Here is a 12005-nt window from a genome sequence, read left to right as displayed (position 1 = left end):
TTAAAAAATAAATTTAAAAAATATGGAAGGAGACTATATATTAAAAATAATGTATACCCAGGGTGCCTGGGTGGTTCAGTTGGTTAAGCATCTGCCTTCCACTCAGGTCATGATCCCAGGGGGCCTGGGATCAAGCCCCTCATCAGGCTCCCCTCTGCTGCTCCCCCTGCTTGTGCTCTCTCTCTGTCAAAGAAATAAATAAAATCTTTAAAAAATAATGCATACCTAAACACACTCATAAGTTCAGAGAATAAACTTACAAGTGCCTGAGGGGAGGGAGGATGGGCAAAATGGGTGAAGGGGAGTGGGAGATGCAGGCTTCCAGTTAATACAATGAATAAGTCATGGGAATGAAAGGCACGGCATAGGGAATGTCGTGAATGGCACTGTAATAGCGCTTTATAAGGACAAATGGCCACTACAGTTGTGGAAATCACAACATAATGTATAAATTTATCGAATCAGTACAGTTGTACACTTGAAACTAATGTAATATTGTGTGTCACCTATACTTCAATTAAAAAAATTTAAATAATACACATCTGTTGATGAATGACTTAGGATAGTTTTTTTAAATTATTTTATTTACTTATTTCAGAGAGAGAGTGTGTGCGTGAGAGCGTGCACACAAGCAGGGGGCAGGGGGCAGAGGGAGAAGCAGACTTCCACTGAGCAGGGACCCCAACCCTTGACTCATCCCAGGACCCCAGGATCATGACATGAGCCAAAGGCAGATGCTTAACCGACTGAGCCACCCAGGTGCCCCAGGGTAGTTTTGATAAGAACTTAAAATTATTTTTGCTACTTTGCAGCCTATATTTTAATTGAAGGGCTTCCATGCTAGCTCTCCACAACAAATAATTATAGAGTCATCAAAAATAAACTTTCAAGTATTTATTACTATTATTCAGGAACAAAGTTATATATGAACATGTACTCAAAACTTGTATTTCTCCAATGAGAAACCACACAGTTGTACCATCAAAAATGAAATGAATAAAAAATACTACATTCACTCAGTAGAAAATAGATCACTTGGTGACCTTGCCTTTATGTTTCCTTTTATCCAATTTCTTGTAAGAATTTCAGAATGTGCCCCCTCCTTATAAATTCTGATTCAAGCATTTTTATCCCTATTAGTTACCTAGAAATGAGAACTATATCTTTGAGGAAACCCAGTAGCATTTTGACACAATAATGGCCAATGGTAAAAACAAACAAACAAAACAAACAAACAAAAAACAGTTCAAGTATATCACAGTAGTCTCATTCTCTTTGGATATGTGGCTCGTGTACATTTTTTGAGACAAGCATGAAGCCGGATATGCAAGTTGAAAACAAACTAACGGGAAAAGCTCCTCATTTTCAATTATGCTCTTGACAAAGTGTGAGTTTAGCGTACGTTCTTTTAAAATATGAATGTAGCTATGTATTTATACCTATAAGAATAAATGTCAACCATGAGCATTTCAATTTTTTAAAGGTACTTAGAACTTAGTAAAGAGTTGGAATTTTGGAAACCAAAATAAGAATTTATGTTTTCCAACTGAGATAAAGCTTTCTGATGGCTGGAATATAGTCTAGGTCCAAAAAGGCACAGTGGTGAGAATAAATAAAATAAATTGCTTCCCAACTGCTGAAAGAGTATAATACCCCTCAGTATGATTGTTAACAAGCTGCTGTTAAGGCTGTTCTAGGACCATTCAAGCGGTGGGTCTTAGCTTTCTCTCCCTCAGCATTAGATGATACACATCATTTAAAAAGAGGAAGTTCGTTAAATGTTTTACCCTTTATAATTTCAGGCTACTGGTGATGGACAGAACCGTATTATAATAGAGGTGGAAGTTACTGGTATAAACTATTTTCTTTCACTCATTAGGAAACACTGAGTAGCTCACTTAAGGTTATGTTACCCTGGGGCACAGCTATTATACTTTTAACGGAAATATTCTACTAGACTTGAAACTACTATGCATTTTGTTTATTAAAATAGTGTTTAAAACTACATGTTTGTTACAGAAGATTACACACTAAACAGGAGAGCAGCAAAAATAGTCTCCTTCTATAGTAGAGGACTCAAACTGATAGCGAATCCATCTGCAATTTAAATTCCTTTTTCTATAGGTATTATCTCAGGTCCTCTTTGTGTGTTTTCTCCTGTTTTTCTTTGTGTTAGCTATGGCTTGTGCAATATGAACACTGTGCCTTGCCTTTGGCCCACAGTTGAAGCAGGTTTCATGACATCAGCGTCATCTTGTTCCTCCTCCTGATGTGTCTTTGTTTGATATGCAGTTTCATTTGCTGTCATTGTTTAGCTTAAGCAGTTGGCACTTGGGAAAGTCTGTGGAAACCTTCAATTCATCCAATCAGGATGGGCTGGGAAAAATATCTCTCACTAATACAGACAGCCCCATGTTTGGTTACTCAAGAATTGCATGTGAATTTCAGCCCTGATTAGAAAGAAAACCTTTGGGGGTCACACAGCTGCCAAGGTAGGGGGAGGTGCAGAGAATGGTTGGAGAGGCTTAGATGAGAAAATCTCCAAACAGGAATGACTTCAGGTGTCTAATATTTGTAGTCTTTCGAAAGGGGCATTTGAGAGGTGAAAGGAATCTGATACCTTACTGAGAGGGAGGACGCTGATTATACAAGAGCCCTGATTATATAAGTAGTGAAAATTTGAGTCAATCAGTTGGGTATTTTGAATTCACGACATCAAACAACTGATCTGGCTGTTCTCCACCCCCACTCCTGAGGGGACTAGAAGGACTGGTTGTAGACAGCCTCTTAAACCACTGTTTGGTCTTGGGTTCATGCTGATGATCACAGCTCAGGATAGGGATGTGATTACATCTGCCAGACACTAGCATGCATTTCGATTTATTTTGTTTTTATATCTTCCTTTTTTTTTGTCAATATAGACAAAACACTGGGCTGCACAGTAGAAAAAATACCAGTTAAACCAGTCATTTGGCTGGTCTCCTATCTCCATTTACTGACTAGTTCCACAAAGCCAACTGCTTCAGAAGAACTCTACAGACATAGACTGATCGTGTCCCTAGGACCAGACACAGGAATTAGGAATTAGGACTCAAATTGTACGTTTGCTGACAACAAATGTTGACAGTGTGACCCAGTTGGCAGGGATGCTGAGGTTGATTTAGTTTCAATTGTTCATTCACTCATCCACAGTATTTTTCTTTTCTTTTCTTTTCTTTTCTTTTCTTTTCTTTTCTTTTTTCTTTTCTTCTTTTCTTCTTTCTTTCTTTCTTTCTTTTTCTTTCTTTCAATCTAATTGGCTTTATTGATTCACGAAGTAGTCAGCATCCCATAGCAAATTGAAGGAAGCTCTTCTCATCCACAATATTTCCTGAGCAGCTACTATGTGGCAGTCACCCTGCTGATGATGAACAAGACAGATCAGTTGCCCGGGTATAAAGGCATTAAAGAGGAAAATTATAATACTGTGTGTTAAAAGATGTGTAACTGACTTTGTAAAAATCTTCTTCCCTTCTTCAACCCCTATTTTCTCAGGCAAGATGGTTAGTTCCTGCTTCCTACACTCTCTCCCATCAGGTGATGCTTTGAAATTCCAAAATGTTCTAACTAACACTTCTGTGTTATGTGTCAGCACTTATTTCGCATCAACTTGAAACTGCCACTGAGTCTGGGAGCACACATGAAGGATTTCTCTGTGGCTAGTTCCACAAAGGAAATCAATTGTGCTCCAGCCCAGCAGCTGTGGGTTGGCTTTGCTTGCAGAGTATACCCTCCTGCCTGTGAAGTGCAAAAGGATCTCTAGCCCGCCGACTTTCTAGCCCAGCTGTGATTGGGTTTGCTCTTATTCTCCTCTTGCAGATCCTGCATCCAGCCATCTCCTGCTTAAGAAGAGCTTGAGACATTGTAACAATCACTGCTACTTTGGAAGGCACCAAAGGGTGTGCCTCACCTCCAGGAGTAGTTTGACAAAGTGAAGACGGTCCTCAATTCTGTCAGTCAAAACAGAAAACATTAGCTTTGGCCAATCCTAGAAATGAGTTGTCAACAAGATCATCTTCAATAAGAGAAATTACTCCCTTTCTTTCTGTAACTCTGTACTCTCTCACTACACACACACACACACACACACACACACACACACACTTGCCTTTTAGGACTGAAATCTTCCTGATTTGGCTCTCAGTAATCTCTTCCTCCAACCTACGTATTCTTTAAATCACTCACTTGACACTTTTGACCCTAGCTATAGTGTTGTTAATACAAGTTCTATCTTTCTCTCACATCCTACATCTAATATTTCAGCAAAATCTTTTGGCTTTTTTTTTTTGGCTTTATTTTTTAAATATGTCCAGAGTTTGACCACTTTTCATCATCTCCACAGCCAATGTCCTGGTCCAAGCCACCATCATCTGTGTCCCAAATTACTGCAATAATTTTTTAACTGGAATTCCTGTTTCTATTCTTGACTCATAGAGTCTATTTTATATACAGCTGCCAGAGTAATTCTTTCAAAACAGACAGTAGATTGTTACTCCTCTGCTCAGACCTCACTATTGTCTGCCCATTATCCTTAGTTATAGAATAAATTATTTACTGTGGCCTCCAGGGCTCTACATATTCTGCTCCATGCCTAGTCTCCAATCTCATTTTGTTTGACTTTCCTCTCTGTTCACCAAGCTCCAGCCACAATGGTCTTCTTTTTGACTCAAACATGGCCAACCTCATTCCTAACTCAGAGCCTTCATATCAGTGATTCTGTCTGCCTGCTTCAACCCAGATCTTCTTATGGCCTGCTTCCTCGCCTCACTCTGATCTCAGCTCAAATGAACTCCTGCCTCTAGATCTTTACTTGATTAGCTCCTTTTCATCATGTGGATCTCAGCTGAAGAATCCTCTCCTCAGAAAAGCCACTTTGCCCTATCTATAGTAATTTTTCTCTCTGCTCTACACATTTTAAAAGTCAATGGGATCCCTGGGTGGCTCAGTAGTTTAGCGCCTGCCTTTGGCCCAGGGCGTGATCTTGGAGCCCAGGGATCAAGTTCCGCATTGGGCTTCCTGCCTAGAGTCTGCTTCTCCCTCTGTCTGTGTCTCTGCCTTTCTCTCTGTGTCTCTCATGAATAAATAAATAAAATCTTTTTTAAAAAAGTCAATTACTTGTTATCATTATATCACATAACTATTTGAAATTCTCTTATTTATTCCTTATTCATTATCTCTACAACCCTCTTCTAGATGTGCCTTCCATGAAGACAGAGACGATCTACCTTGTTAATTACTGTATCCCTAGCACCTAGAACAGTTTCTGACATATAGCAGATATGCAATCAGTATTGTTGAATAAATGAATGAGTGAATGAATGCTATGTAGCAGGCACTATTACACAATGAATTGATGCAAAAAAGGAAAATTGGATTAGTACATGATCTGAATAATGCATATGGATATGCTTTTATTTCCAGGTAATAGTTCCCTTCTGTTTTGGTGAGGTATACCAGGAATAGCCAGTGGACAAGCTGCAGTTAAAGTTCACAACTGATTAAAGTCTTAAAAATTTCACTGCTATTGCATGTCAAAAGGTGTTAGTGTTCCACCCACCATGAATGAAATGCTCTCTAAGGAGTGATAAGTTTCCTAAGGAGACTTGCAACTTTTCCTGAATATCCTCTTTCCTGCCTCATCTGTCAAATTCTAAAGAGAAGCACGGCCAGCATGAAGATAGTGGGGAATCATTTACTGTGAGAAGACCCCTTCAGGTAAGCAGCACATTTACTACTCCCCTGCCATAATTTCCCATCACCACCACCATTAACCCATGTACCACCTAAATTCTCCATTCGATACTGAGGCACTCCTCCCTTAGACTGCTGGGCATGCTGGCTGCTGATGACTCACAGCTGAGTCCCTCTCCAGGCTCTGGCCTCATCTCAAGGGAACCACCTCACCTAGCATTACACCCTTCCTCTGGAGAGCAGCTCCTATCTAGGTACTTGATATAGGACTATGGGACCTAGTCCCCTTGCCTCAGTTCAGTACAACTTTGAGGGGCCATCCTAACTCTATAATCCACTGTACGATTGGCTGGAGCCTCTATTGCAACTACATGGTGGTTTAAATTCTTCCTGTGTCCAATCCTGCTTCCCCAGTTCTCTTAGAGGTGTTATTCTGAAAGAACTCTCCTTCTCCAAAACTCCTGTATTCAGATTCTGTCTCAGAGTATATTTCCCAAGAATCTGACTTAAGACTTGATTCTAGGAAGAATATTCTAAAATGGGATTTTGGAAGTGTATTACCCACCAACAAATGCAAGTGAAAACCTTTTCACTGGTGGTAGGGGGAATTATAACATCGATTCCTGGCATCCTGTAGCTCTTAAATTGTTCAGATTTTTATCAGTGGTGAACTGGGATGTAACACCAGAGGAAATGAAGACTGGCAGGAGCAATATCTTGTGCATTTGAGTGTTTGGGTGAAGTAATAATTATAAGGACTGGGGAATTGGATGGCTTTTTTTTTTTTTGAGAGGGAGGGTGAGGAGGGGCAAAGGGAGAGAGAGAGAGAGAGAATCCTAAACAGGCTCCATGCCCAGCACATGAGACCAACGTGCGCCTCAATCTCACAACCCCAAGATCATGACCTGAGCAGAAATCAAGAATCAGACACTTAACAGACTGGGCCACCCAGGCGCCCCTGGATGGCTTTTTTCTGAGATGCTTTTGACAAAGACAATGAAACACTAATGAGGATTAGTAGCTGATTTAAGGTGGAGTGTGAATGCCAAATATCCTTGGCAGCATAGAGATTCTCATCTCTTTCAGCTGAAAGATAGAAAAAGTTGAAGATTGAGACCAAGGCATAACTGTAAGGATCTCAGGTTTCCAGGTAAGGTTGAATTCTCAACCCTAGCAAGTTGGTTATGCCAAGGTCAGGACACTGATGGAAAGAACGGGTACTCTGAGGCATGGGGTAAGGCATCTGGATCAATTCGTTCTAAGTTCTTGACTTCCAAAATTGCCCCAAACTCTCTATGCCTTAGAAATGAGTTACTCCTCCTTGTTGAAGCTTAGTACTCTCCCTTTGCTGGAAGATGTTATAGTATAGTATAGTATAGTATAGTATAGTATAGTATAGTATAGTATGTATAGTATTTCTGCCTTGCAAGAAAACATGTACCCCTCTCTCCTCAGAATCTACCACCAGCTCCCACCCTTGCTGCCATATCCATGACTTAAAATTAAGTTACATTACCCAGTCGTGGAAATGCTAGGCCTCTTAAGGGAGAAAAGTGTATCACAAAGGAGCCACAGGACCCATTCACCATGGATTAACAGGGGTTGGGGAAGTATATATGGTACTGGATTCTAAGGGTGCTGGACCAAGAGAAGCAAAACATAAAGTTGGATAAACGAGAATTTTATAAACACAAGATTACTTTACTATGATATAGAACTTACTCTGCCAAGGACCCTGTAGGGTATGCTAACGTGCTACTAGGATGACTCCTAGAAGCTTTGGGAAAGTGACCATTCAACACAAAGTGAAATAAAAATGCTAGAAATTGCATGGCAAATGGTGGAAGAAGAAATCAGAAGTCTCCAGAATTGGTCATGCCCCTGAAAGGGAACACACCACAAAACCAGAAAACCCACCAGAGCTGAAGGTTAGAGAGGTTAAGGCTCATACTCAATATCTCTTGAGTAATAATAACAGAATTGGGAACCTAGGTCTTCTGATGAGAAAGTCCAGGGATCTTTTCAATACACTAGAACTGCCTTGTGGAATAAAGGGGAAAGGAGAAAAAATGAGTGGGAAATATCAGAAAAGGAGACAGAACATGAAAGACTCCTAACTCTGGGAAACGAACTAGGGGTGATGAAAGGAGAGGTGGGCGGGGGATGGGGGTGACTGGGTGACGGACACTGAGGTGGGCACTTGACGGATGAGCACTGGGTGTTATTCTATATGTTGGCAAATTGAACACCAATAAAAAATAAATTTATAAAAATAAAAAAATAAAGCTGCCTTGTGACAATGCAAGAAAGAGAAAACATTAAGTGAATCAAAGACAGTCCCAGAAGACAGTAGGGCATAAGGAAAAGCATTCAGACATTTTCAGATATGTGCATATTTTTTCAACTCGTTTTTCTCCCTTAGAAATTTTAACTGACGCTTGTAGAATGATTTGATCATCCCAAATTCTTTTCTTGAGAAATCCAAGACAACATAGAAGTCATATTTATGGGGAGCCGGCTATGTGTCAAGCACTGTGCAAGATGATTTACAGAATTAGTTCTTATAATCTTCGGTTACCCTATTATTTTACAGATGAGGAAATTGTGGTTCAGAGGGGATAAATAACTTGCCCAGACTTCCACAGCTTATAAGGACCTGCACTGGGAGTTCAGCCCAGGTTGTCTGGCTTCAAAGTACTTGTTACAATAGTTAATCAATCAATTAATCTAGAAGCATTAATTGGCCCCAATTATGAGCTCAGCATTGTGAAGGTGTATACAAGGATTATAAACTAGGCTCCCTGGTCTCAGAGGCTTGATAACCTATATGGCGAGGTAAAAGATTAGGATTAATTGTTAAACTGTGTGGCATAGACTCGTACTCCTCAAAGTACAGGTCGATGGATCAGCAGCATTTTTGTCAACTGGGAGCCCAACCAAAATACAAAATCTCAGGTGCCAGTCCTATTAAATTAGATCCTGCATTTTAATAAGATCCTCTGGTTACTTGCATACATAGCAAAGTTAGAGACATTCTCATATAGATAATCAGTGCTATAGGGAGTAGGCATTAGGTGTCAAGGAGGAGATGCCTGGAACTGGGTTTTGAACTGGGGAAGGATGAATGTTACTCTTCCTGTTTCTTGCAGGTTGGCTTGTTTCTTGTGAAAGCCATTTCTAAGGACCTGGGAAGGGCCTATCTGAGACAAGTAATGGGATGAGAGAGGGAGATAGGGTTCTCTTTGCTTGAAGTATAAGGGAGGGCTTCAGGGAAGCAGTTGAAGGAACTGAGAAGTGATGGGAGCTCAAGAGATGATCGGAGGGGTCCGATTCTACCAACAGGAATGGAGAACGCAAAGATTCATTTACATCTTACTTCACAACCTTCCCTTCCCTCTTCCCTTGCATGATTACCCCCTTAGTAGTCAGGGAGGGGGCTGAGAGACAGACCACTAGCTGGCAGTCTGGGGTGTGAGTGTGTGTGTGTGTGTGTGTGTGTGTGTGTGTGTGCATGTGTCGTTGTGTGTCTTTGGATGTGCACATACATGCTTAAGCCTCTACCTCTGGACTCCTTTAATGCTATAGGCCTAATTGGCACATTTTAATAATAAAATCTCTTTCCAAATAAGCTCATACCATAGAGCTACATTTTCTCTGGTAAAGCTGAATACAACTGGTCTTCAGTACAATTTCCATTTGCTCTAGGGACTTAAGAACATTAAATGTCTTAGTCTTAACCAAGCACCATTCTAATTAGGAAAAAAATTGCATTAGGGAGCACATGAATGTCTGAGAAGAACGCATTCATTCTTGATTTTGATATTTTAAAATATAGCAGATTGCAGAAATGCAGATTACAACGTGTATATAGTGTTAAAATTGCTTTTGCTATTATAAAGATAAAAATAGCTCTTGGTTCAAATTTCCTGCTGCTTCTTTCTAAATGAAGGAGTTAAATACTGAAAGGCAGGTGGATGCTGCCGCTCCTTTAGAATGAGCTGAATAGGGTTGATGGCAGGAGCTACAGGGAAGCTATTGAGGCTGCAGATGCATATGCTGCCCTTACTTCCCACGAAGTTCAAAGTGGGGTGAAGCTGCCTGGGTAATTGGCTATGAAATAGCAAACCCTCTGGATAAAAATGGCCCTTGTACTTAATTACCCATGGTTCTGGGCAGCGGGTAGCCACCTGGTTGATTAGTGACCCTACCTATATTCACAACCACCCAAGTTTAAGCGTGAGTGCAATTGTTAGGACACTGGCACCGAGTTCAATCAGAGGCCTGGGAGTCTCAATCACTTCTGACCACCCTAGGTCCAGATCCCCCACCTTCTAGATCTAAGCAGATGGTTCTACAAAGCCCCAAGGCAAAAGCCCATTTTATAATTGAGTGGGATGAAGACATGCATATTTGTAAAATAGCAACTACAATAGGAATGACTTGATGAGAAAAAGGCATTTTATGTGTATAGTACTTAATAATTTGCCAAGCCCTTTTCCTGGAATTTCTATTATGATCTTCACAATAAGCTTGTAACAGAGGGCTGATAGCACCCGTTTTTTAGTTGGATAGATTAAGACTCAGTGAAGTTAAGTGAGTTTCACAAGGCTGCACAACTGGTAGACAACAAAACTGCACTCAAATTGGGATCTTTAGACACAAAATTCAATCTTTATTCATGGTAGTATTTTGCCCTAATTATATCCTTGCAGTTCTGCAGGACTGCTTTAGCCCCAGGATACCTTTGAGTGGGAGATACCCATGTGTGAATCATACACAGGCTTCCAGTCTGTGAAGCAGCCAATCACAGTGACTGTCTTTTATTCCTTCACTCAAGTGTCATAACCTGTTCTAAAGTAGTAACAGTGGCCAACACTTAGTGTGGTACTAAGCATTTCACATGTATTTACTCACTTAAGCCTTACCTTACAACTGACTGTATCATGTATGTTTTGTTTGGTGGTTTTACCAACTCTTGCCTTAATTTTTTTTCCAACTTCATTGAGGTATAATTGACATAAAACGTTGTTTAACTCTAAGGTGTACAGCTTCTTTTTTTAAGATTTATTTAATTATTCATGAGAAACACACACACACACAGAGAGAGAGAGGCAGAGACATAGGCAGAGAGAGAGAGGCAGGCTCCATGCAGGGAGCCTGACGTGGGACTCGATCCTGGGTCTCCAGGATCACACCCTGGGCTAAACGGGGCGCCAAACCGCTGAGCCACTGGGGCTGCCCAGGTGTACAGCTTCTTGATTTGATACATTTATATATTGCAATATGATTACCACCATAGTGTTAGCTAACATCTCCATTGTATCACATAATTACCATTTCTTTTTTGGGAGCCTACGCCCTTAGAGACTTTCAAATATATAGTACCATATTTTTATCTCTAATCAAAATGCTGTGCATTCGATTCCCACAATTTACCCATCTTTTAACTGGAAGTTTGTACCCTTTGATGAACCTTTCCCCAAATCCCCCCAACTCATGGTAACTACCATTCTACTCTCTGTTTCTAACAGTTTGGCTTTTTAAGATTGTACATATAAGTCATATCATATAGTATTTGTCTTTCTCTGTCTGCCTTATTTCACTTGACATATGACCCCAAGAGCCATCCATGTTGTTGCAAATGACATGATTTCATTCTTTCTCATATATATATATTCATATACCCATCTTGAGTGCCCATGGCACCTGAAAAACATTTTTCATCAACAGTTATGGTAGTTGTAATGTCCATGAATATAGGTACATAAGTGAAAATGGTCATAAATCATTCTTATCTATTCCTTATATATATATCTATATATATATGGAATTTCTGTCTGTGTCTGTCTGTCTGTCTCTCTCTCGTCTCAAGAAAAGGGTAGATAGATATACATTGCGTATGTTACATTTTCTTTATCTATTCATCCACTGATGGATACTTAGTTGTTTCCATATCTTGTCTATTGTGAATAATGTTGCAATAAATATGAGTATGCAGACATCTCTTTGATAGCCTGTTTTCATTTCCTTTGGATATATACCCATAAGGGAGATTGCTAGAATATATGGTGGTTTTATTTTTAGTTGTTTTGGGGATCCTCCATATTGTTTGGTATAGTGACTTCATCAATTTACATTCCCATCAACAGTGCACAAGGATTCCCTTTTCTCCACATCCTCACAGACAGTTGTCGTCTCTTGTCTTTTTGATGACAGTCATTCTGACAGACATTCTGACACACAACCACATTGTGTGTGGTTTTGGTATGTATTTC

At 40.1% G+C, this 12005-nt stretch overlaps 2 long non-coding RNA genes across 2 annotated transcripts in view; one reads left to right on the top strand and one right to left on the bottom strand.

Moving 5' to 3' along the window:
• The window catches only part of LOC144308053 (uncharacterized), a 93838-nt gene extending 88688 nt beyond the window's left edge, over positions 1-5150 (top strand). The window contains exon 4 of the long non-coding RNA XR_013374691.1: positions 3859-5150. This is a non-coding gene — a long non-coding RNA (uncharacterized LOC144308053). The remainder of the gene's footprint in view (positions 1-3858) is intronic.
• Positions 880-12005, bottom strand: part of LOC144308054 (uncharacterized) — a 37601-nt gene continuing 26475 nt past the window's right edge. Inside the window, exon 2 of the long non-coding RNA XR_013374692.1 lies at positions 880-3989. This is a non-coding gene — a long non-coding RNA (uncharacterized LOC144308054). The remainder of the gene's footprint in view (positions 3990-12005) is intronic.

Source organism: Canis aureus, chromosome X (genome assembly GCF_053574225.1).
Source record: "Canis aureus isolate CA01 chromosome X, VMU_Caureus_v.1.0, whole genome shotgun sequence".
In the NCBI taxonomy this organism is placed as follows: domain Eukaryota; kingdom Metazoa; phylum Chordata; class Mammalia; order Carnivora; family Canidae; genus Canis; species Canis aureus.
This window is presented reverse-complemented; position numbering and strand designations above follow the sequence as displayed.